We start from the raw sequence: 25,788 nt of genomic DNA, 5'->3' as shown, positions 1-25,788 counted from the left end.
GCTCCGTTGCTCCGCTGCTTGCCGGGAGCCAGCCCCTCCCCCTGGGGTCTATCTTCCCGTCGCTTTGGATTCACTTCTCTGCCAGTCCTACCTTTCAGAAAGTGGTTGTTTTTCTGTTTCTAGAATTGCTGTTCTTCTCTTCGATCTGCCAATGGATTTGCAGGTGTTTGCAATCTTTAGATAAGCTCTCTAGCTGATCTCCTGCTAGCTGAAGTAGTCTCAGTCTGCTATTTCTCTGCCATCTTGACTCCTCCCCCTCTTGAACTCTACATTTGAAACTAATGATATATGCCAGTATGATGGTTAATTGAATTTAAATAAAAAAATTAAATTGTGAACATCATTTGAGCCCTAACTATTTAATTTGTTTACTTCTTTCTCACTTTTTAATCTATTTAATTGGGGAAAATTTGAAACCAAAAAGTTAAATAATTGTGTACCCACCACCTAGATTCTTTTTTAAAATATTTTATTTATTTATTTGAAAGAAAGATGGAGAGAGAGTATAAGTAGGGGAGCATCAGGCAGAGGGAGAGCGAGAAGCAGGCTTCCCACTGAACAGGGAGCTGGACATGGGGCTCCAACCCAGTACCCTGGGATCATGAGCCAAGCTGAAGGCAGACACTTAACTGACTGAGCTACTCAGACACCCCTATCATCACCTAGATTCTATAATTGATATTTTATGATATTTGCTCTAGCAAATATCTATTTACTTATCCATTCCTACATTTAATCCATCTTGTTTTATGCACTTTAAAATAAATTGCAGACATCAGTACACATCACCCTCATAAATACTATTGAGATGACAATATTTGTTTAGAAGATAAAAATCTAAATATCTAAACCAGGTGGTGGGTATTATAGAGGGCACAGCTTGCATGGAGCACTGGGTGTGGTGAAAAAATAATGAATACTGTTTTTCTGAAAATAAATAAATTGGAAAAAAATCTAAATATAGTGAAATGTACAAATCTTAAGTGAGGAGTATTGATAAATGGATAAACCAATAGACCTCAAAACCCTATCAAAATACAAAAAATTACCACCAATACATAAAGTTGCCTCATGCTTTTTTTCTATTCAGTTCATGGCAACAACTGGCCTGTTTTTTCTTAATAATAGATTATTTTCCTGTTCTTGAAAATAATAAAAACATAAATTGTAGGGACTACTTTGTGTTAGATTACTACTCATTAGTATAATTTTTTGAGGTTTTCCATGTTGCTGCATATATCATTAGGTTCTTCCTTTTGGTTGGTGAGATGCATGCCAAAGTTTGGGCACTATGGATATTTCCAGGTGTTTGCTATTGTGTATAAGAAACATGGATCCAAAGGTAAGTCTAATCTGAAGATTCAAAGACCTGAATCAGAAAGACTTGTAGTGATTTATCACCAAAATTCCTCATTCTGAACATCTCTCATTTTAGTGACTTTTACACTTTAGCTGGTGTTAAAAACCTGTGTAATTTGGACAGGGAGATACCAGGAGAGCTATATCTTGGTGGTAGGTGGAAATGAAGTGTTAATAACCTTTTTTTTTTGTAAAAAGAGAGAGAGAGAGAGAGAGAATCTGTTTGAGTCAGATTTTGTTATTGACAAGAAAGTGTCATCCATAAGGGAATTAAATATATGGCAGGTATTTTAAGAAATACATGTCAATTCAGTAATGTGGCAAGATAAAAAACCAATGTACAGAAATCAGTTGCTTTCTTATACAATAACAATGAAAATATAGAAAGAAAAACGAGAGAATCAATTCCATTTACTATGGCACCAAGAACCATAAGAAACCTGGGAATAAATCTATCTAAAGAGGTGGAGGATCTGTACTCGGGGAACTACAGAACACTCATGGAAGAAACTGAAGAAGACACAAAAACATTGAAAAGTATTCCATGCTCATGGATCAGAAGAATAAACATTGTTAAAATGTCTATACTGCCTACAGTAATCTTTGAAATCTACAGAATCATTGAAATCTTTCAATGCCACCCCACTCAAGATTCCACCAGCATTTTTCAAAAAGCTGGAGAAAACAATCCTAAAATTTGTATGGAACCAGAAGAGACACAGAATTGCTAAGGAAATGTTGAAAAAGAAAAACAAAACTGGGCCATCATGTTGCCTGATCTCAAGCTTTACTACAAAGCTGTGATTACCAAGACAGCATGGTACTGGCACAAAAAGAATACACAGAGCAGTGGAACAGAGTAGAGAGTCCAGATATGAATCTGCAACTGTATGGTCAACTAATCTCTGACAAAGCAGAAAAAAATATAACGTAAAAAGACAGTCTCTTCAATAAGTGGTCCTGGTAAAATTGGACAGCTAGGTATAGAAGAATGGAATTTGACCATTCTCTTGCACCATACACCAAGCTAAAGTTGAAATGGATAAAAGACCTCAACATGAGGAAGGAATCTATCCAAGTCCTAGAGGAGAATATAGGCAGTAACCTCCTCGACATTGGCAGTAGCAACTCCTTTCAAGATATGTCGCCAAAGGCAAAGGAAACAAAAGTGAAAATGAACTTTTGGGACTTCATCAAAATCAAAAGCTTCTTCACAGCAAAGGAAACAGTCAACAAAACAAAGAAGCAACCCACAGAATGGGATAATATATTCTCAAATGACAGTACAGACAAAGGGCTGATATCCAAGATCTCTAAAGAACTCCTCAAACTCAACACACACAAAACAGATAATCACATCAAAAAATGGGCAGAAGACATGAACAGACACTTCTCCAAAGAAGATATCAAATGACTAACAGACACATGAAAAGATGTTCATCATCACTAGCAATCAGGGAGGTTTAAATAATAACCACATTGAGATCCCACCTTACACCAGTTAGAGTGGCCAAAATTAGCAAGACAGTAAACAACATGTGTTGGAGAGGATGTGGAGAAAGCGGAACCCTCTTGCACTGTTAGTGGGAATGCAAGTTGGTGCAGCCACTTTGGAAAACAGTGTGGAGATTCCTTGAGAAATTAAAGATGAACTACCCTATGACCCCACAACTGGACTACTGGGTATTTACCCCAAAGATACAGATGTAGTGAAAAGAAGAGCCATCTGTACCCCAATGTTAATACAAGCAATGGCCACAATTGCCAAACTGTGGAAAGAACCAAGATTCCCTTCAATGGATGAATGGGTAAAGAAGGTATGGTCCATATACACTATGGACTATTATGCCTCCATCAGAAAGGATGAATACCCAACTTTTGTATCAACATGGTCGGGACTGGAAGAGATTATGCTGAGTGAAATAACTCAAGCAGAGAGAGTCAATTATCATATGGTTTTATTTATTTGTGAAGCATAAGGCATAGCATGGAGGACATGGCTAGATAGAGAGGAGAAATGAGTTGGGGGGAATTGGAGGGTGAGATGAACCATGAGAGACTGTGGACTCTGAGAAACAAACTGAGGGTTTTGTAGGAGAGAGGGGTGGGAGGTTGGGTGAGCCTAGTGGTGGTTATTATGGAGGGCACATATTGCATGGAACACTGGGTGTGGTGCATAAATAATGAATTCTGGAACACTGAAAAGAAATAAAAAATAAATAAAAAATTGAACAAGAGAAAAAAAAATAGATGAAAACTCTGAATGTGAGATCGGAATCCATCTAAATCCTAGAGGCAAACACAGGCAGCAAACCCTTCAATCTTGGCCACAGCAAATTCTTGCTAGACATGTCTCCAAAGACAAGAAAAACAAAAAGGCAAAACTATTGGGGCTTCACCAAGATAAAAATCTTTGCATGGCAAAAGAAAGTTGACAAAGCCAAAAGACAACTTATGGAATGGGGAAGATATTTGCCAATGTCTTATCAGATAAAGGACTAGTATCCAAGATGTATAAAGAACTTACCAAACTGGACACCCAAAGAATTAATAATCTAGTCAAGAAATAGGCAGAAGACATGAACATTTGTCCAAGGAAGACATCCAAATGTCCTCCATGTCATTCCTTATGTTTCACAAGTGAAATCATATGATAATTGACGTTCTCTGCTTGACTTTCTCTAGTCCCATCTATGTTGGTGCGAAAGTTTGATATTCATTTTTGATGGTTCAGTAATATCCCTTTGTATATATGGACCACACTTTCCTTATCCATTCATCTGCTGAAGGGCATCTCGGAGAAGGAACAGGAAAATGAAGGGGGTCAGGAATCAGAGAGTGAGAGGAATCATGAAAGACTGTGGACTCTGTATATGAACCACATCTTCCTTATCCATTCATCCGTTGAAGGGCATCTTGGTTCTTTCCATAGTTTGGCGACTGTGGCCATTGCTGCTATAAACATTGGGGTACAGATGGCCCTTCTTTTCAAGACATCTGTGTCTTTGGGCTAAATACCCAGGAGTGCAATTGCAGGGTCATAGTGAAGCTCTATTTTTAATTTCTTGAGGAATCTCCACACTGTTCTCCAAAGAGGCTGCACCAACTTGCATTCCCACCAACAGTGGAAGAGGGTTCCCCTTTCTCCACATCCTCTCCAACACATGTTGTTTCCTGTTTTATTAATTTTGGCCATTCTAACTGGTGTAAGGTGATATCTCAATGTGGTTTTAATTTGAATCTCCCTGAGGGCTAATGATGATGAGCATTTTTTCATGTGTCTGATAGCCATTTGTATGTCTTGATTGGAGAAGTGTCTGTTCATATCTTCTGCCCATTTTTTTATGTGTTTGTCTGTTTCGTGTGGGTTGAGTTTGAGGAGTTCATTATAGATCCTGGATATCAACCTTTTATCTGTACTGTCATTTGCAAATATCTTCTCCCATTCCGTGGGAGAAGATATTTGCACTTCAACGGATGAATGGATAAGGAAGATGTGGTCCATATACACTATGGAGTATTATGCCTCCATCAGAAAGGATGAATACCCAACTTTTGTAGCAACATGGACAGGACTGGAAGAAATTATGCTGAGTGAAATCAGTCAAGCAGAGAGAGTCAATTATCATATGGTTTCACTTATTTGTGGAGCATAACAAATAGCATGGAGGACAAGGGGCATTAGAGAGGAGTAGGGAATTTGGGTAAATTGGAAGGGGAGGTGAACCATGGGAGACTATGGACTCTGAAAAACAATCTGAGGGGTTTGAAGTGGCAGGAGGGTGGGAGGTTGGGGTACCAGGTGGTGGGTATTATAGAGGGCACAGCTTGCATGGAGCACTGGGTGTGGTGAAAAAATAATGAATAATGTTCTTCTGAAAATAAATAAATTGGAAAAAAAAAAAGAAGAAATCTCCATCCCTGACTTACTTCATTAGGAAAAACTAAAGTGGCCTCAAAGATCCCAGCTTCGGGGCGCCTGGGTGGCTCAGTGGGTTAAGCCGCTGCCTTCGGCTCAGGTCATGATCAGGTCCTGGGATCGAGTCCCGCATCGGGCTCTCTGCTCAGCAGGGAGCCTGCTTCCCTCTCTCTATGCCTGCCTCTCTGTCTACTTGTGATCTCTCTCTGTCAAATAAGTAAATAAAATCTTTTAAAAAAAAAAAGATCCCAGCTTCTTTAAAACCCCCAAATGACGCCCCCATGCCAAGAGCTCCCTTAGTCCTTACTTTCCACTTAAAGAACCATCCACCATACCCAGTGCTCCATGCAATGCGTGCATAAACAATGAATCTTGGAACACTGAGAAAATAAAATAAAATAAAATTAAATTAAATTAAATTAAAAAAAAGACTGTGGACTCTGAGAAACAAACTGAGGGTGTTTTAGTGGGGAGGGGTTAGGGGGAGGGGTTTGCCTGGTGATGGGTATTAAGGAGGGCACATATTGCATGGAGCACTGGGCATTATATGTAAACAATTAATCTTGTAACACTACATAAAAATAATAATGTGCAGAATGGTGATTAACATAACATATTAAAAATAATAATAATTAAAAAAAGAAGACATCCAAATGGCCAACAGACACATGAAAAAATGCTCCACATCACTTGGCATTGGGGAAATATAAATCAAAACCTCAATGAGATACCACCTCAGACCAGTCAGAATGGCTAAAATTAAGTCAGGAAATAACAGATGATGGAGAGGATATGGAGAAAGGAGAACCCTCTTACTCTGCTGGTAATAATGCAAACTGTACAGCCACTCTGGAAAACAGTATGAAGGTTCCTCAAAAAGTTAAAAACAGAGCTACTACACTATCCAGCAATAGCACTGCTAGATATTTACCCAGAGATACAAACATAGTTGTCTGAAGAGGTACCTGTACCCCAAAGTTTATAGCAGCAATGTCAACAATAGCCAAACTATGGAAAGAGCTCAGATGTCCATTGACAGAGGAATGGATAAAGAAGTAGTGTGTGTGTGTATGTGTGTGTGTGTGTGTGTGTGTGTGTGTATGGACATAATGCAATATTACTCAGGTATCAAAAATAATTAAATCTTGCCATTTGCAATGACATGGATGGAACTAGAAGGCAGTATTCTAAGTGAAATAAATCAAAAAATAGAAAGACAATTATCATATTATTTCATTCTTATGTGAGATTTAAGATAAAAAACAGGATCACAGGAGAAAGGATGGAAAATAAAATAAGATGAAATCAGAGAGGGAGGTCAACTATAAGAACTCTAAATTATATGAAAGAAACTAAGGGTTGCTAGAAGGGAGGGGGTGGGGGATGGGGGAACTGGGTGACAGGTATTAAGAAGGACATGTGATGGATGAGCACCGGATGTTATATGCGAATGATGAACCACTGAACTCTACCTCTGAAACTAATAAAGCACTATATGTTAATTAATTGAATTCAATTGAAATAATTAAAAAATAAATCTGTTCATTTTAATTGTTGCTCTTTCTGGCTTCTTTCAAGATTTTCATATATATATATATACATATATATATATATATAATTTCCCTTCAAGCATTATTTCTGCAAAATTGCTTTGACCTCCCCTAGTCCTCTCTGTTGCACTTTAAATATCCTAATTCCAAATGCGTTAGATACTTTCACTGTGTACTAGAGGTATCAAATATAAATGTTCATTTATTTACTTTTATTACTTATTTTTACATATTTGCTAATGGTCCATCTTTTTACTTTTTACTTGATCATTCAAACTGTTATACTATATATGGTGTTATTAATTTATCTATGATACCTTTTATTTCTGTATTTTTGGAGTATTTTATGCATCCCTCCCCTTGAAAAATGCCTCACATTTTTATCATTTATATTTTTCTCCATTTTGATAGACATATTAATTAGAATTGACAATGTTAACTGACGAATGTCCTTGGTATTTTAGAAAAAAATTCCAGTTTAAAATATTATGCTGTATAGAAAAGTACCTATTAGAAGTGTCAATCATTTCCAAATATTAACCATGAAAGTAGCTACTATAATACTACTGAGTTTTTTTTAAAGATTTTATTTATTTATTTGACAGACAGAGATCACAAGTAGGCAGAGAGGCAGGTAGAGAGAGAGGGGAAAGCAGGCTCCCTACTGAGCAGAGAGCAAGATGTGGGGCTAGATCCCAGGATCCTGAGATCATGACCTGAGCAGAAGGCAGAGACTTAAACCACTGAGCCACCCAGGTGCCTACTAATGAGGTCTTTTTTATGGAAAAGACATAAGCAGCATTTTCATGTACATATACATGTATATATAGATATATATTTCAAAATACTAGTGAATGGCATTTTAAACAGCCTGCAACATCTGGATGCATATCAAGAGTAATGTGCTTATGCCACTTTTTCAGTGTTCAGAAAGGGCATTGAAAAATGACACAAAACAGACGATCACATCAAAAAATGGGCAGAAGATTTGGACACTTCTTCCATGAAGACATACAAATGGCTATCAGACACATGAAAAAAAAATCATCATCACTAGCCATCAGAGAGATTCGAATTAAAACCACATTGAGATACCACCTTACACCAGTTAGAATGGCCAAAATTAGCAAGACAGGAAACAACATGTGTTGGAGAGGATGTGGAGAAAGGGGAACACTCTTCCACTGCTGGTGGGAATGCAAGTTGGTGCAGCCTCTTTGGAGATCGGTGTGGAGATTCCTCAAAAAATTAAAAAATAGAACTTCCCTATGACCCTGCAATTGCACTACTGTGTATTTACCCCAAAGATACAGATGTAGTGAAAAGAAGGGCCATCTGTACCCCAATGTTTATAGCAGCAATGGCCACGGTCGCCAAACTGTGGAAAGAACCAAGATGTCCTTCAACGGATGAATGGATAAGGAAGATGTGGTCCATATACACTATGGAGTATTATGCCTTCATCAGAAAGGTTGAATACCCAACTTTTGTAGTAACATGGACGGGACTGGAAGAGATGATGCTGAGTGAAATAAGTCTAGCAGAGAGAGTCAATTATCATATGGTTTCACCTATTTGTGGAGCATAACAAATAGCATGGAGGACATGAGGAGATAGAAAGGAGAAGGGAGTTGAGGAAAATTAGAAGGGGAGGTGAACCATGAGAGACTATGGATGCTGAAAATCAATCTGAGGGTTTTGAAGGGGCGGGGGATGGGAGGTTGGGGTACCAGGTGGTGGGTATCATAGAGGGCATGGATTGCATGGAGCACTGGGTGTGGTGCAAAAATAATGAATACTTTTATGCTGAAAAAAAAATTAAAAAAAGAAAAATGATGTCAGAATGGGAAAAGTGAAGTGGAGGAAATCGGAAGGAGAGATGAACCATGAGAGACTGTGGACTCTGAGAAACAAACTGAGGATTTTGGAAGGGAGAGGGGCGGTGGGATGGGTGAGCCTAGTGCTGCATGTAAAGGAGGACATATATTGCATGGAGCACTGGGTGTGTTGCATAAACAATGAATCTTGGAACACCAAAAAAATAAAACAAAATTAAATAAAATTGCTCACTTAAAAATAAATAGAATAAAATCTACTGTACTTACACACACAATCAGCCAATTAAAACTACCTGCAATTAAAAAAAAGAAAGAGTGGGCAATTCAAGCTATCACAATTTTTCCAAATTTGCAGGTTAAAATAACTTCTATGAGACAATTATCTAAGTTAGAAACAATCATCAGAAGTTATTATAGACAGTTATATGCCAATAAGCTAAGCAACCTAGATGAAATGGATGCATTCCTGGAAAACTATAAACTCTCAAAATTGAACCAGGAAGAAATTAACAACCAGAATAGACCGATATCTAGTAACGAGATTGAAGCAGTGATCTAAAACATCCCAAAAAACAAGAGCCCAGGACCTGACGGATTCCCTGGGGAATTCTACCAAACTTTCAAAGAAGAAATAACACCTATTCTCCTGAAGCTGTTTCAAAAAATTGAAGCAGAAGGAAAACTTCCAGACTCTTTCTATGAAGCCAGCATTACCCTGATCCCCAAACCAGCAAAGACCCTACCAAAAAGGAGAATTTCAGACCAATATCACTGATGAATATGAATGCGAAGATTCTCAACAAGATCCTAGCCAACAGGATCCAACAGCACATTGAAAAGATTATCCACCATGATCAGGTGGGATTCATCCCTCGGCTACAAGAATGGTTCAACATTCGCAAATCAATTAATGTGATAGAACAAATTAATATGAGAAGAGAGAAGAACCACACGGTCCTCTCAATTGATGCAGAAAAAGCATTTGACAAAATCCAGCATCCGTTCCTGATTAAAACGCTTCAAAGTATAGGGATAGAGGGAACATTCCTGAACTTCATCAAATCTATCTATGAAAGACCCACAGCAAATATCATCCTCAATGGGAAAAAGCTTGCAGCCTTCCCGTTGAGATCAGGAACACGACAAGGATGCCCACTATCACCACTCTTGTTCAATATAGTATTAGAAGTCCTACCAACAGCAATCAGACAACAAAGAGAAATAAAAGGTATCCAAATTGGTAATGAAGAAGTCAAACTCTCTCTCTTTGCAGATGACATGATTCTTTATATGGAAAACCCAAAAGACTCCACCCCCAAACTACTAGAACTCATACAGCAATTCAGCAATGTGGCAGGATATAAAGTCAATGTACAGAAATCAGTGGCTTTCTTATACACTAACAATGAAAATACAGAAAGGGAAATTAGAGAATTGATTCCATTTACTATAGCACCAAGAACCATAAGATACCTGGGAATAAACCTAACCAAAGAGGTAAAGGACCTGTATTCCAGGAACTACAGAACACTCATGAAAGAAATTGAAGAAGACACAAAAAGATGGAAGACCATTCCATGCTCTTGGATCAGAAGAATAAACATTGTTAAAATGTCTATACTGCCTAGAGCAATCTATACTTTTAATGCCATTCCAATCAAAATTCCACCAGTATTCTTCAAAGAGCTGGAGCAAATAATCCAAAAATTTGTATGGAATCAGAAGTTAGAGAAAAAATGATCACCAAATACCCTGCTGGAGACAACCCCATCTGTCTTTCTGGAAAGAGGCAAGCCTGACTATGGGCAGAAAGAATGTTCATGTTGCAAATAAAATGCTCTGTAGACTCCAATCAGAACCATGAGAACTTCCTTTACCCTTTCCCATAAATGCCCTGTTATGTGTCTGTTTCCAAACTTTCTTTTTAATAGTTGGATATGGACAAATAGATCTGAACATTGCTTTGAATGAACTGCTTTAAAAAAAAAAAAACAAAAAACTCTAGGGCCCCTGGGTGGTTCAGTGGGTTAAGGCCTCTGCCTTCAGCTTGGGTCATGATCTTGGGGTCCTGGGATGGGGTCCGGGGATGGAGTCCCGCATCGGGCTCTCTGCTCAGCGGGGAGCCTGCTTCCCCCTCTCTCTCTGCCTGCCTTTTTGCCTGCTTCTTATCTCTGTCTGTCAAATAAATAAATAAAATCTTCAAAAACAAAACAAAACAAACAAACACAAAAAAACCTCTGGCCCCAGTTTTACATGTTTTGGCTTGTAAAAGTGTGAATCACATAATATACCCTCAGAAGCTGCCCTACCCTAAAGCCAGAAAATGCTTCTAGGAATGAGCACACGGAATGAAGAGAAAGACTAAGAAGACACAGCAAACACGGTGGGGCTAGTGTTCTTTGTAAGGCATAATCCTTTTGTTCATGAGAATTTGCTAATGGTTCTTATTTTTCTCAGCCATTATTAGTTTACTCTTTGTGCAATTCCATATTTCATGAAATTTTTAAATTTGCATTTATCAGAGTGTTTTTGTGCACACTAATGACACCTTAATCAAGGATTGGCTTAATGTTTTCAAAGTCCAGTGACTATAGTGCATGTTGACAGGGAAACAGGTAGTAACAGTGAGTAAATGTTGAGCCACATTTTGTTGTATCTCTATAGAAACAAGATACAAAAAGGTATATTAGGATATGTCGTTTCCAGAAAGGGAGAAAAGAAAATGAGATGCTCCTTGCTTCTTTCCATATGTCCTTAAGTCTCATTTCTACCTTTTCCTCTAGAAAAAAAAAGTGGGGAGCATAGGTACAAAGCAATCTATTTATTACAAAATAATGTCATGTAGGCTCTGTGATGATGTCTCAAGATTAGGTCCTTCTTTCTTGTCTCCTTCTCATATAGTAGAAGACTGTATTAGTACCAATTATTGATTCTCACTTTCTTATTAGATTATGTTATTGCCCCATCTGATATGTAGACATGGGACTTGCTTTTGGAATGTTAGCAGAGATGATAAATGTCACACCCAAGCTTAAGCCTAAGAGTTCTTACATGCTTCTGTGTTTGTTTTTGTTTCTCCTGTCATCCAAATGGCATGTCCTTCAACCCAAATGCTAGAAACATGACCCACATCAGACACACAGTCACTGTTTCTGTGAATAAAATAATGTTTGTGATTATGAATACCAGAGTCTTTGAAATAATTTCTTACTATAGCAATAACTTAGTGAAAACTAGGAAAGAAAGAAATTAGCACCAGTTATGAGGTGCCACCAGAAGAAACCACTAAAAGATTCTGTCCAAGTTCAAATCATAGGCAGTTACAAAGTTGTTACTGATGCATAGAAAATGAGGTGAACCATGTTTTTTTTAAAGATTTATTTATATGACAGACAGAGATCACAAGTAGGTAGAGAAGCAGACAGAGAAGGCGGGGAAGCAGGCTCACCACAGAGCAGAGAGCCCAACGCGGGGCTCGATCCCAGGAATCCACAATCATGACCGGAGCCAAAGGCAGAGGCTTTAACCCACTGATCCACCCAGATGCACTGAGCCATGTTTTTTTTTTGTTGTTGTTTGTTTGTTTGTTTAAAAGATTTTATTTATTTATTTATTTATTTATTTATTTTGGAATTTATTTTCAGCATAACAGTATTCATTATTTTTGCACCACACCCAGTGCTCCATGCAATCCATGCCCTCTATGATACCCACCACCTGGTACCCTGACCTCCCACCCCCTACCACTTCAAAACCCTTAGATTGTTTTTCAGAGTCCATAGACTCTCATGGTTCACTTCCCCTTCCAATTTCCCCCAACTCCCTTCTCCTCTCTAACTTCCCATGTCCTCCATGCTATTTCTTACGCTCCACAAATAAGTGAAACCATATGATAATTGACTCTCACTGCTTGGCTTATTTCACTCAGCATAATCTCTTTCAGTCCCGTCCATGTTGTGACAAAAGTTGGGTATTCGTCCTTTCTGATGGAGGCATAATACTCCATAGTGTATATGGACCACATCTTCCTTATCCATTCGTCCGTTGAAGGGCATCTTGGTTCTTTCCATAGTTTGGCGACCATGGTCATTGCTGCTATAAACATTGGGGTACAGATGGCCCTTCTTTTCACTACCTCTGTATTTTTGGGGTAAATACCCAGTAGTGCAATGGCAGGGTCATAGGGAAGTTCTATTTTTAATTTCTTGAGGAATCTCCACACTGTTCTCCAAAGAGGCTGCACCAACTTGCATTCCCACCAACAGTGGAAGAGGGTTTCCCTTTCTCCACATCCTCTCCAACACATGTTGTTTCCTGTCTTGCTAATTTTGGCCATTCTAACGGGTGTAAGGTGATCTCTCAATGTTGTTTTCATTTGAATCTCCCTGAGGGGTAGTGATGATGAACATTTTTTCATGTGTCTGATAGCCATTTGTATGTCTTCATAGGAGAAGTATCTGTTCAAATCTTCTGCCCATTTTTTGATATGATTATCTGTTTTGTGTGTGTTGAGTTTGAGGAGTTCATTATAGATCCTGGATATCAACCTTTTGTCTGTACTGTCATTTGCAAATATCTTCTCCCATTCCATGGGTTGCCTCTTTGTTTTCCTGACTGTTTCCTTTGCTGTGCAGAAGCTTTTGATTTTGATGAAGTCCCAAAAGTTTATTTTGGATTTTGTTTCCTTTGCCTTTGGAGATATATTTTGAAAGAAGTTGCTTGGCTCTTATCAAAGAGATTACTGCCTATGTTCTCCTCGAGGATTCTGATGGAGTCTTGTCTCACGTTGAGGTCTTTTATCCATTTTGAGTTTATCTTTGTGTACAGTGTAAGAGAATGGTCAAGTTTCATTCTTCTACATATAGCTGTCCAGTTTTCCCAGCACCATTTATTGAAGAGACTGTCCTTTTTCCACTGTATATTTTTTCCCTTTTTGTGAAGGTTATTTGCCCATAGAGTTGAGGGTCCATATCTGGGCTCTCTGCTCTGTTCCACTGGTCTGTGTGTCTGTTTTTATGCCAGTACCATGCTGTCTTGGTGATCACAGCTTTGTAGTAAAGCTTGAAATCAGGTAGCATGATGCCCCCTGTTTTATTTTTGTTTTTCAACATTTCCTTAGCGATTCGGGGTCTTTTCTGATTCCATACAAATTTTTGGATTATTTGCTCCTGCTCTTTGAAGAATACCGGTGGAATTTTAATCAGAATGGCATTAAAAGTATAGATTGCTCTAGGCAGTATAGACATTTTAACAATGTTTATTCTTCTGATCCAAGAGCATGGAATGGTCTTCCATCTTTTTGTGTCTTCTTCAATTTCTTTCATGAGTGTCCTGTAGGTCCTCGAATACAGATCCTATTTATTTATTTGATAGACAGATGACAAGTAAGCAGCGAGGCAGGCAGAGAGAGGAAATGGGGAAAGCAGGCTCCCTTCTGAGCAGATAGCCCTATGCAGGGCTCGATCCCAGGTTCTGGGATCATGACCTGAGCTGAAGGCAGAGGCTTTAAACCATTGAGCCACCCAGGCGCCCCCTAGCCATGTTTTTTTTTAATTAATTTATTTACAGAAAAACAGTATTCATTATTTTTGCACCACACCCAGTGCTCCATGCAATCTGTGCCCTCTATAATACCCACCACCTGGTACCCCAACCTCCCAACCCCTGCCACTTCAAACCCCTCAGATTGTTTTTCAGATTGTTTCTCATAGTCTCTCATGATTCACCTCCCCTACCCCAACTCCCTTCTCCTCTCTAACACCCCTTGTCCTCCATGATATTTGTTATTTTCCATAAATAAGTGAAACCATATGATAATTTACTCTCTCTGCTTGACTTATTTCACTCAGCATAATCTCTTTCAGTCCCATCCATGTTGCTACAAAATTTGGGTACTCATCCTTTCTGATAGAGGCATAATACTCCATAGTGTATATGGACCACATCTTCCTTATCCAAATTCGTCTGTTGAAGGACATCTTGGTTCTTCCCACAGTTTGGCGACCGTGGCCATTGCTGCTATAAACATTGGGGTACAGATGGCCCTTCTTTTCACTACATCTGTACCTTTGGGGTAAATACCCAGTAGTGCAATGGCAGGGTCATAGGGAAGCTGTATTTTTAATTTCTTGAGGAATCTCCACACTGTTCTCCAAAGAGGCTGCACCAACTTGCATTCCCACGAACAGTGGAAGAGGGTTCCCCTTTCTCCACATTTCCTAAAGCTTCTGTTTGTGATAAGTTGTTATAAGCTTATAGGCTTAGGCAAAGAGTTTGGGAATGTAAAGCTAAGCAGCATAACTTGGCTTATACTGGTCACTTTAAAATATATTATATGAAAGGGAAAATTTCAGAAAATAACCTGTGAATTTGACAGCAAGATTGAAAGATTGAATGGTTTAGCCTATCTAAAAAATGAAGGTGAAACTGAAAATCAAATGTCAATATTCAGTGTTAGAGCAAAGACCAAATCAAGAGTGTGGCCTTACACCCTTTGTTACAACCTCTGAGTTGATTAAAGGAACTTTTAATCAACAATTTTAATTGCATAAGCTGTCTCAGGCAACAAAAAAGACACTTTTTTTGGAGAACTGACCACCTTAAATAACATCGATTTACTTCACATTACTTAAAGCCACAAGTGGAACATGTCTTGGGAAAAAAAAATAAAAAAGTTTTGGGTGATAGTTACTGGCATACTGGAATTATACAGAATAAATGCTAAGCTTGTTTCGAGAGAGCTGTACTGTCAAAAAGCCACCAGTCTGTATTAAAATACCCTGTGGCTATCTGAGACTTATATTAACAAAGAGTCAATACAATCTAGAATGTTATTATGAGATCCAGAATTTTATGATAGGGTGATTAGATGACACTTTAGAGAATAGAGAAGGGAGTAAATACTGCAGACTCAAGGGAAGGAAGTAATATTTCTAATAAGGGTTGGATTATGGTAGATTCCGCTGTTGTATTCAATTGTTCCTTCCCTACTTCATTGCAAAACGGATATACTCTGTCTCATAGAAATTGCACTTGGCCACAGCACTGTCTTGGGAATATTATTTGAGATGATGAGTACCACATCCCACTAGATACTTCATCCACCTAAGAATGTGTGATTACCTTTATTTTTACTAGATAAATGTGATGTGTATTTAGTATGCGTTACAGAAGATATGTAAAGCAAAACTGTAGTTGGCCACTACAGATATGTACATGAGCAATATATAAATGTTTTTGATTTTTTTTAAAAGATTTTATTTATTTATTTGACAGAGAGAAATCACAAGTAGATGGAGAGGCTGGTAGAGAGAGAGAGAGAGAGAGAGAGGGAAGCAGGCTCCTGCTGAGCAGAGAGCCCGATGCGGGACTCGATCCCAGGACCCTGAGATCATGACCTGAGCCGAAGGCAGCGGTTTAACCCACTGAGCCACCCAGGCGCCCCAATGTTTTTGATTTTAAGTTCAGTGAAATTTGATAGAACTTTGATATTGCAGTATAATATAATGAAAGCCAACTAATAAAAGTGCTTTATACTTCATTGTTTCGGCTTTGTTTTCAGGAACAAAATCTCAGAAAAAGGGACCTTAGCACCTCATTTTGTCATACAGCTCAAGTTTCAGACATCTAGATCTTTCTGCAAATCTGCAAGTCATAGAGGTTTTTTGATTTGTTTTATTCTTTTTTTTTTTTCTTTTCTACATCTTTTCTTTTTTTTTTTTTCCCAATTTATTTATTTTCAGAAAAACAGTATTCATTATTTTTTCACCACACCCAGTGCTCCATGCAAGCTGTGCCCTCTATAAAGGGAAAAAAAGGGTGGTGAGAAATCCTGTGTAATTTGCTCTATGTGACGGGTGGCCTTACATACTATATCTAAACTACAGGGGTCTGAGGAAGGAATGTGTGTGTTTTGGGGTCTGGCAGGATATGCGTTCTGAACTAGGTGAGAAGGCAGAGAGAAAAAAAAAAAGTGTAACCATTATAGGAGAATGGTTACCTATTATAGATAAATTAAATAAGTGACTTTTTAAGGATATTAGAAACCAGGATTTCACTCTCAGAGATCTGACTTTCACACATTCCAAACTTTCCAAGGACACTGTCCTTGAATATTTTTCTCACCTTGTTGGGGCTCCCACACCCTGTACTGGACCACCAAAACTACTTCCAAAGTCTCTCTCCCCCATACCATACATGGTATGCCTTCCCTATCACAACATTCCTCACACTTTTCCATGCATCAAGGAGAAGATTTACGTACATGGGATCACCCAGCCATGCCCATAGTTAGTGAGTTCTGGAAAGAACCCTGTTCTCCCTCTAAGTTCTCCAAGCTTAAATATCTCCAAGTTACAGAAGATATGTAAAGGAATTCATAGGCAAACTCTACCAAACAGTTAAACAAAACTTGATACCTTTGCTGTGCAGAAGCTTTTAATCTTGATGAAGTAAGTCCCAAAATTTCATTTTTATGTTTGTTTCCTTTGCTTTGGAGACATGTCTTAAAAGAAGTTGTTGTGGATGATGTTGAAGAGGTTACTGCCTATGTTCTCTTCTAAGATTTTGATAGATTCCTCCCTCTTGTTAAGATCTATTATCCATTTTGAGTTTATCTTCGTGTATGGTGTAAGAGATGGCCGAGTTTCATTCTTCTATACATAGCTGTCCAATTTTCCCAGCAACATTTATAGAAGGGACTGTATTTTTTCCACTGTATATTTTTCCTGCTTTGTTGAAGATTATATGACCATAGAGTTGTGGGTTCATATGTGAACTCTCTACTCTGTTCCGCTGGTCTGTGTGTCTGTTTTTGTGCCAGTACCATGCTGTCTTGGTGAACAAAGCTTTGTAGTAAAGCTTGAAATCAGTAAACAAAATAAAGAGGCAACCCAGGGAATGGGAGAAGATATTTGCAAACTACAGAAAAAGGGTTGATATCCAAGATCTATGAAGAATTCCTCAAACTCAACATGCAAAAAACAGACAGTCATGTAAAAAAATGGGCAGAAGTGATGAACAGACACTTCTCCAAAGAAAACATATAAACGGCTAACAGACACATGAAAAATGTTGATTATCATTAGCCATCAGGGAAATTAAAATCAAAACCACACTGAATTGGAAGGGGAGGTGAATCATGAGAGACTATGGACTCTGTAAAACAATCTGAGGGGTTTGAAGTGGCAGGGGGGTGGGAGGTTGGGGGTACCAGGTGGTGGGTATTATAGAGGGCATGGATTGCATGGAGCACTGGGTGTGGTGCAAAAATAATGAATACTGTTTTTCTGAAAATAAATAAATTAATTAAAAAAAACAATGAAGGGGCACCTGGGTGTTTCAGATGGTTAAGCCTCTGCCTTCATCTCAGGTCATGATCTCAGGGTCCTGGGATTGAACCCTACATTGGGCTCTCCTCTCAGCAGGGAGCCTGCCTCCCCCTCTCTCTCTGCCTGCCTCTCTGCCTACTTGTGATCTCTCTCTCTCTCTCTGTCAAATAAATAAATTTTAAGAAAACCACACTGAGATACCACCCTACACTAGTTAGAATGGCCACAATTAACAAGAAAGTAAACAACAAATGTTGGAGAGGATGTGGAGAAGGGGAAACCCTCTTAAACTATTGGTGGGAATGCAAGTTGGTGCTGGCACTTTGGAAAACAGTGTGGAGATTCCTCAAAAGATTAAAAATAGAGCTACCCTTTGACCCTGCCATTGCACTACTGGGTATTTACTTCAAAGATACAGATGCAGTGAAAAGAAGGGCCATCTGTACTCCAATGTTCATAGTACCAATGGCCATAATCACCAAACTGTGGAAAGAACCAAGATGCCCTTCAATAGACTAATGGATAAAGAAAATTTGGTTCCTATATACAATGGGGTACTTATTTGGCCATCAGAAAGGATGAATACCTAACTATTGTATCATCATGGACAGCACTGGAGGAGATTATGCTGAGTGAAATAAGTCAAGCAGAGAGAGTCAATTATCATATGGTTTCACTTACTTGTGGAGCATAAGAAATAACATGAAGGGCATCTAATGGGCATCTAATGACATAGAAGGAAAGGAAAACTGAATTGGACAAAATCAGAGGGGAATGAAGCATGAGTTACTGTGGACTCTGAGAAACAAACTGACAGTTTTGGAATGGAGGGAGGTGGTGGGATGGGTGAACCTGGTGGTGGGTATTATGGAGGGCATGTATTGCATGGAGCACTGGGTGTGGTGCATAAAAAACAAATTTTGGAACACTAAAAATAGAATAAAATTTAAAAAAAGAAATTATTGCCATAAAAATTGTTTAATAAATATTTTCCTAGTTCAGTGTCATGAAGATGTTCTCTACATCTTCATTATGTCTAGAAGTTTGTTTTTATTTTAGCTTTCACTCTTAGGACCCTAACACATCTGGATTTATTATATATAGTGTGACCTGGAGTGGGCAGATACATTTTTTATGTGTATATTGATGTATATTGAAAGACTTTAGTACTTCACTTCTCTTCTCTTGCCAGACAGTTGCTTAAAATTGGATGCAGAAATAAGGATTAAAGTAAATTCAAATCCTTTCCTCCAGGAGCTCCATCAGATTCTCAAAATGAGTATTTCTGAAAGACCCACACTCAGCCCTGATGGGAGTGGAGGGGAGGAATGCAACCATTGTGAAACACACCCAAATCCCTCTCCATAGGATAGTCACTTTCCAGAGGGAAGGACTTCATTTGAACACAAAAAAAAAACCCTACCCATGCTAGGATCAGGGAACTATTCTCCTCTCCAGCCCCCTCAAGTCTTTCTGTCTCACCTAAGAGAAAAAGAAAACAAAATGAACACCGTATCAAAACAGGAGCAGCAGAAATAGATTTAAAATGCCATAACCAACAAAGGGAGTACAAATTAGGTCACAAAGTTGAGTGAAGATTTACTACTAGAAGAGGGATATAAACATTTTGTGAAGGCCACAGCTCTGAAACACAAGCAAACCAAAAGCTTGATATTTACTCATGATCATAGAATATTCACCCTCTTTCAGACCTTATGACCACAACAAGACAGTCCCAATATAATGAAGTGGATTACAGCTGAAACAGCTGCAAGATACAAATGTTCTAAATAGTAAGACAGAGGGAATTCCCAGAGCTAAAAAAGGAGACAAAAACAAAGTCATGAAGGAATTTGAAGCTTCTGGTACCTATAGTTACAACAAACATTAAACAAAACACAACTTATGGCCAAATTAACACAAAACCTCAAACGAAAGTCCTCGTTATCTCATTTTCTAATAGCTGATATAACATGTCTAGTTTTCAAAACAAAAATCCATGCTATAAGGAGAAAAAACACAGGCTGCATAAATAATTTAATTATCTGAACCAGACTCAGAAATGACACAGATGTTGAAATTACCAGACAAGGAATTTAAAATAGCTATCCTTAATACAGTAAGGGTTCTAACAGAAACATAAAGGATGTGCAAGAAGAGGTGGTCAATGTAAGCAGAGATATGAAAATTCTAAGAAAGGAATCAAAAGAAAATACTGGATATAGCAAACACAGTAACAGATACGAAGAATGTCTTTGACAGGCTTTTGACACCCCTGAGAAAAGAATCAGTGAACTCAAATGTAAGTTAATAGACACCTTCCAATTGAAATGCAAAATGAAAAAAGAATGAACAACAACAGAAAAGAAAACAGAACATTCAGAAAATGTTTGACATTAGCTAAGGACATAATAATATGTACAGAAAAAATTTAAAACACCACAAAAAATCTACCAGAATAAAAAAAAATGAATTCTGTAAAGTTACAGGTTACAAAATCAATATACAGAGAGAGCTGCATTTCCATACACTAATAACAGAGTAGCAGAAACAAATTAAGAAAATAATCCTATTAATAATTGCATTAAAAAGAATAAAATATCTAGAAATAATTTAACCAGGGAGGTGTACTCTGAGAACTGTAAGACATTGACATAAGAAATGGAAATGACACAAATAAGTGGAAAGGTTTGAATTGAAAGAATATTAATTCTTTCAATTCAGATTCAAACCTTTCTGCTTATTGAAAAAATATTAATTCTTTCAATTGAAAGCCTTGAAAGAATTATATTGTTAAAATGTGTATACTACCCAATGCAATCACCAGATTCAGTGCAATCCCTATGAAAACACCAGTAGTAGTTTTCAAAGAACTTGGTCAAATAATCCTAAAATTTGTATGGATCCCCAAAAAACCCTGAACAACCAAAGCAATCTTGAGAAAGGACAAAGTTTAAAGTATTCTGATTCCAGATTTCAAGATATATCATAAAACCATAGCAATCAAAACACTATAGTGCCAGCAAAAAATAAACACATAGCTCAATGGAACAGATGAGAGCCCAGAAATACATCCTCCTTTTTATGGTCAATTCCTCTCCAACAGGTAAGACTATATAATGGGGAGAAACAGAGTCTTCAATAAATGGGTGTTGGACAGCCAAAGAATGAAACAGCACCACTCTCTTACACCATTACAAAAATAAACTGAAAAGGTTAAAAACATAAATGTCAGGCCTGAAACCATAATAGTCCTAAAAGAAAATATGGTACTAATCTATTGGATATCAGCCTTAGCAATATTTTTCTGGATGTGTCTCCAGTCTAGGGAAACAAAAACAAAATAAACAATTGGGACTATATCAAAATAAAAATATGTTGCACACTATCAACAAAACAAAAAAGCAATCTACTGAATGGGAAATGGTATTTGCAAGTGATATATCTGACGAGGGGTTAATATCTAAACTATATATAAACTCAGATCTGTAAAGAATTATCAAATTCAACACCCAAAAAAAACAAATAATCCAGTCAAGATATGGGCAGAAGACATGAATACACACTTCTGCAAAGAAGGCACACAAATGGCCAACAGACACATGAAAAATGTTCCACATCACTTGTCATCAGGGAAATAAAAATCAAACCCTCAATGAGATACCAGGCCACACCACTCAGAATGGCTAAAATTAATAAGATAATTAATAATAATTAATAAAATTAATAAGATAAGAAATAACAAATGAAAATGTGGAGAAAGGGGACCCTTCTTACACTATTGGTGGGAATTCAAGTTGGTACAACCACTTGGGAAAACAGTAGGAGGTTCCTCAAAAAGTTAAAAATAGAGCTACCCTATGACTCAGCAATTGCACTACTAGGTATTTATCCCAAAGATACAAATGCAGTAATCTGAAGGGGCATATGTACCACAATGTTTATAGCAGCAATGTCCACAAAAGCCAAACTGTGGAAGAAACTGAGATGTCCATCTACAGATGAATGGGTAAAGAAGATGTGATAAATATGTGTGTTGTGTGTTATATATATATATATATATATATATATATATGTGTGTGTGTGTGTATATAAATCTATATATAACTAAGCCATCAGAAAGGATGATGAATACTTACCATTTATGTTAACATGGATGGAACTGAAGAGTATTGTACTGAGTGAAATAAGAAAATTAATTAATAATTATCATATGATTTCACTCATCTGTAGAATTTAAGAAATAGGGCAGAAGATCATAGGCTAACAGTGGGAAAACTGAGTGGGAAGCCATCACAAATGGATTGCAGAGGGAGACAAACCATGAGGGACTTAACTATAGGAAACAAACTGAGGGTTGCTGGAGGAGAAATGGGTGGGGGGGTAGGGTAATTGGGTAATGGGGATCAAGGAAGGCACATGATATGATGAACACTAGGTGTTATACACAATTAATGACTTACTGAACATTACATCTGAAACTAATGATGCACTATATGTTGGCTAACTGAATCCAAATAAAAAATAAATAAATACGGTGAAAATATACATGAAGTCATTTAAATCAATATTAAAAAACAAATAACCCTTGTCTTGTTCCTGATCTCAATGGGAAGGCTGCAAGCTTTTTCCCATTAAGGATAATATTTGCTGTGGGTCTTTAGATTTGATGAGGTTCAGGAATGTTCCCTCTATCCCTATACTTTGAAGCGTTTTAATCAGGAACGGATGTTGGATTTTGTCAAATGCTTTTTCTGCATCAATCAAGAGGACCATGTGGTTCTTCTCTCTTCTCATATTAATTTGTTGTATCACATTGATTGATTTGCAAATGTTGAACCATCCTTGTAGACCAGGGATGAATCCCACCTGATCATGGTGGATAATCTTTTTTTTTTTTTTTTTGGTGGATAATCTTTTTAATGTGCTGTTGGATCCTGTTGGCTAGGATCTTGTTGAGAATCTTAGCATCCATATTTATCAGTGATATTGGTCTGAAATTCTCCTTTTTGGTAGGGTCTTTGCCTGGTTTGGGGATCAGGGTAATGCTGGATTCATAGAAAGAGTCTGGAAGTTTTCCTTCTGCTTCAATTTTTTGAAACAGCTTCAGGAGAATAGGTGTTATGCCCACTTTCAACACTCTTGTTCAACATAGTATTAGAAGTCCTAGTTTGGGTAAATTGGAAGGGGAGGTGAACCACGAGAGACTATGGACTCTGAAAAACAATCTGAGGGGTTTGAAGTGGGGGGTGTGGGAGGTTGGGGTACCAGGTGGTGGGTATTATAGAGGGCACAGCTTGCATGGAGCACTGGGTGTGGTGAAAAAATAATGAATAATGTTTTTCTGAAAATAAATAAATTGAAAAAAAAGAAGAAAAAAAAAGAAGTCCTAGCAACAGCAATCAGACAACAAAGAGAAATAAAAGGTATCCCAATTGGCAATGAAGAAGTCAAACTCTCTCTATTCGCAGACAACATGATTATTTATATGGAAAACCCAAGAGCCTCCACCCCCAAACTACTAGAACTCATACAGCAATTCAGCAACGTGGCAGGATACAAAGTCAATGTGCAGAAATCAGTGGCTTTCTTATACACTAACAATGAAAATATAGAAAGGGAAATTAGAGAATCTATTCCATTTACTATAGCACCAAGAACCATAAGATACCTGGGAATAAACCTAAAAAAAGAGGTAAAGGATCTGTACTTGAGGAACTATAGAACACTCATGAAAGAAATTGAAGAAGACACAAAAAGATGGAAGACCACTCCATGCTCTTGGATCGGAAGAGTAAACATTGTTAAAAGGTCTATACTGCCTAGAGCAATCTATACTTTTAATGCTATTCCGATCAAAATTCCACCGGTATTCTTCAAAGAGCTAGAGCAAATAATCCAAAAATTTGTATGGAATCAGAAGAGACCCCGAATCGCTAAGGAAATGTTGAAAAACAAAAATAAAACAGGGGGCATCACGTTACCTGATTTCAAACTTTATTACAGAGCTATGAACACCAAGACAACATGGTACTGGCATAAACAGACACACAGACCAGTGGAACAGATATGGACCCTCAACTCTATGGTCAATTAATCTTCGACAAAACAAGAAAAAATATACAGTGGAAAAAAAGACAGTCTCTTCAATAAATGGTGCTGGGAAAACTGGACAGCTATATGTAGAAGAATGAAACTCGACCATTCTCTTACACCATACAAAAAGATAAACTCAAAATGGATAAAAGACCTCAACTTGAGACAGGAATCCATCAGAATCCTAGAGGAGAACATAGGCAGTAATCTCTTCGATATCAGCCACAGCAACTTCTTTCAAGATATGTCTCCAAAGGCAAAGGAAACAAAAGCGGAAATAAACTTTTGGGACTTCATCAAAATCAAAAGCTTCTGCACACAAAGGAAACAGTCAAAAAAACAAAGAGGCAACCCACAGAATGGGAGAAGATATTTACAAATGACAGTACAGACAAAAGGTTGATATCCAGGATTTATAATGAACTCCTCAAACTCAACACACACGAAACAGGCAACCATATCAAAAAATGGGCAGAAGATATGAGCAGACACTTCTCCAGTGAAGACATACAAATGGCTATCAGACACATGAAAAAATGTTCATCATCACTAGCCGTCAAGGAGATTTAAATGAAAACCATATTGAGATACCACCTTAAACCAGTTAGAATGGCCAAAATTAGCAAGAGAGGAAACAACATGTATTGGAGAGGATGTGAAGAAACGGGAACCCTCTTCCACTGTTGGTGGGAATGCAAGTTGGTGCAGCCTCTTTGGAGAACGGTGTGGAGATTCCTCAAGAAATTAAAAATAGAACTTCCCTATGACCCTGCAATTGCACTCCTGGGTATTTACCCCAAAGATACAGATGTTGTGAAAAGAAGGGCCATCTGTACCCCAATGTTTATAGCAGCAATGGCCACGGTCGCCAAACTGTGGAAAGAACCAAGATGCCCTTCAACGGACGAATGGATAAGGAAGATGTGGTCCATATACACTATGGAGTATTATGCCTCCATCAGAAAGGATGAATACCCAACTTTTGTAGCAACATGGACGGGACTGGAAGAGATTATGCTGAGTGAAATAAGTCAAGCAGAGAGAGTCAATTATCATATGGTTTCACTTATTTGTGGAACATAACAAATGGCATGGAGGATAAGGGGAGTTAGAGAGAAGGGACTTGGGGGAAATTGGAAGGGGAGGTGAACCATGAGAGACTATGGACTCTGAAGAACAATCTGAGGGTTTTGAAGTGGCAGGGGGTGGGAGTTTGGGGTACCAGGTGGTGGGTATTATAGAGGGCACGGCTTGCATGGAGCACTGGGTGTGGTGAAAAAATAATGAATACTGTTTTTCTGAAAATAAATAAATCAATTTAATTAAAAAAAAACAAATAACCCATTTTTTCTTTCACGATTTTATCTAAATGCAATGTATCTCAAATATAATGTAATATTAATTCCAGGGGTAGAATATAGTGATTCGTCAGTTGCATACAACACCCAGTGCTCGTTACACCAGCCCTCCTTATTGCCCATCACCCAATTGTCCCATTCCCCCTGACCACATCCCTTCCAGAAAATCTCATTTTCTTCCCTGTATTTAAGAGTCTCTTATGACTTGCTTCCCTCTGTTTCTTTATCTTATTTTACTTTCCTTGCCTTACCCTATGTTCACCTGTTTTATTTCTTAAATTCCACATACAAGTGAAATTGTAAGGTAGTTGTCTTTCTCTGACTGACTTATTTCCCTTA

Source organism: Neovison vison, chromosome 13 (assembly GCF_020171115.1).
Source record: "Neovison vison isolate M4711 chromosome 13, ASM_NN_V1, whole genome shotgun sequence".
NCBI lineage: Eukaryota > Metazoa > Chordata > Mammalia > Carnivora > Mustelidae > Neogale > Neogale vison.
The sequence above is the reverse complement of the archived record's forward strand: the minus strand, read 5'-3'. Positions refer to the sequence as shown.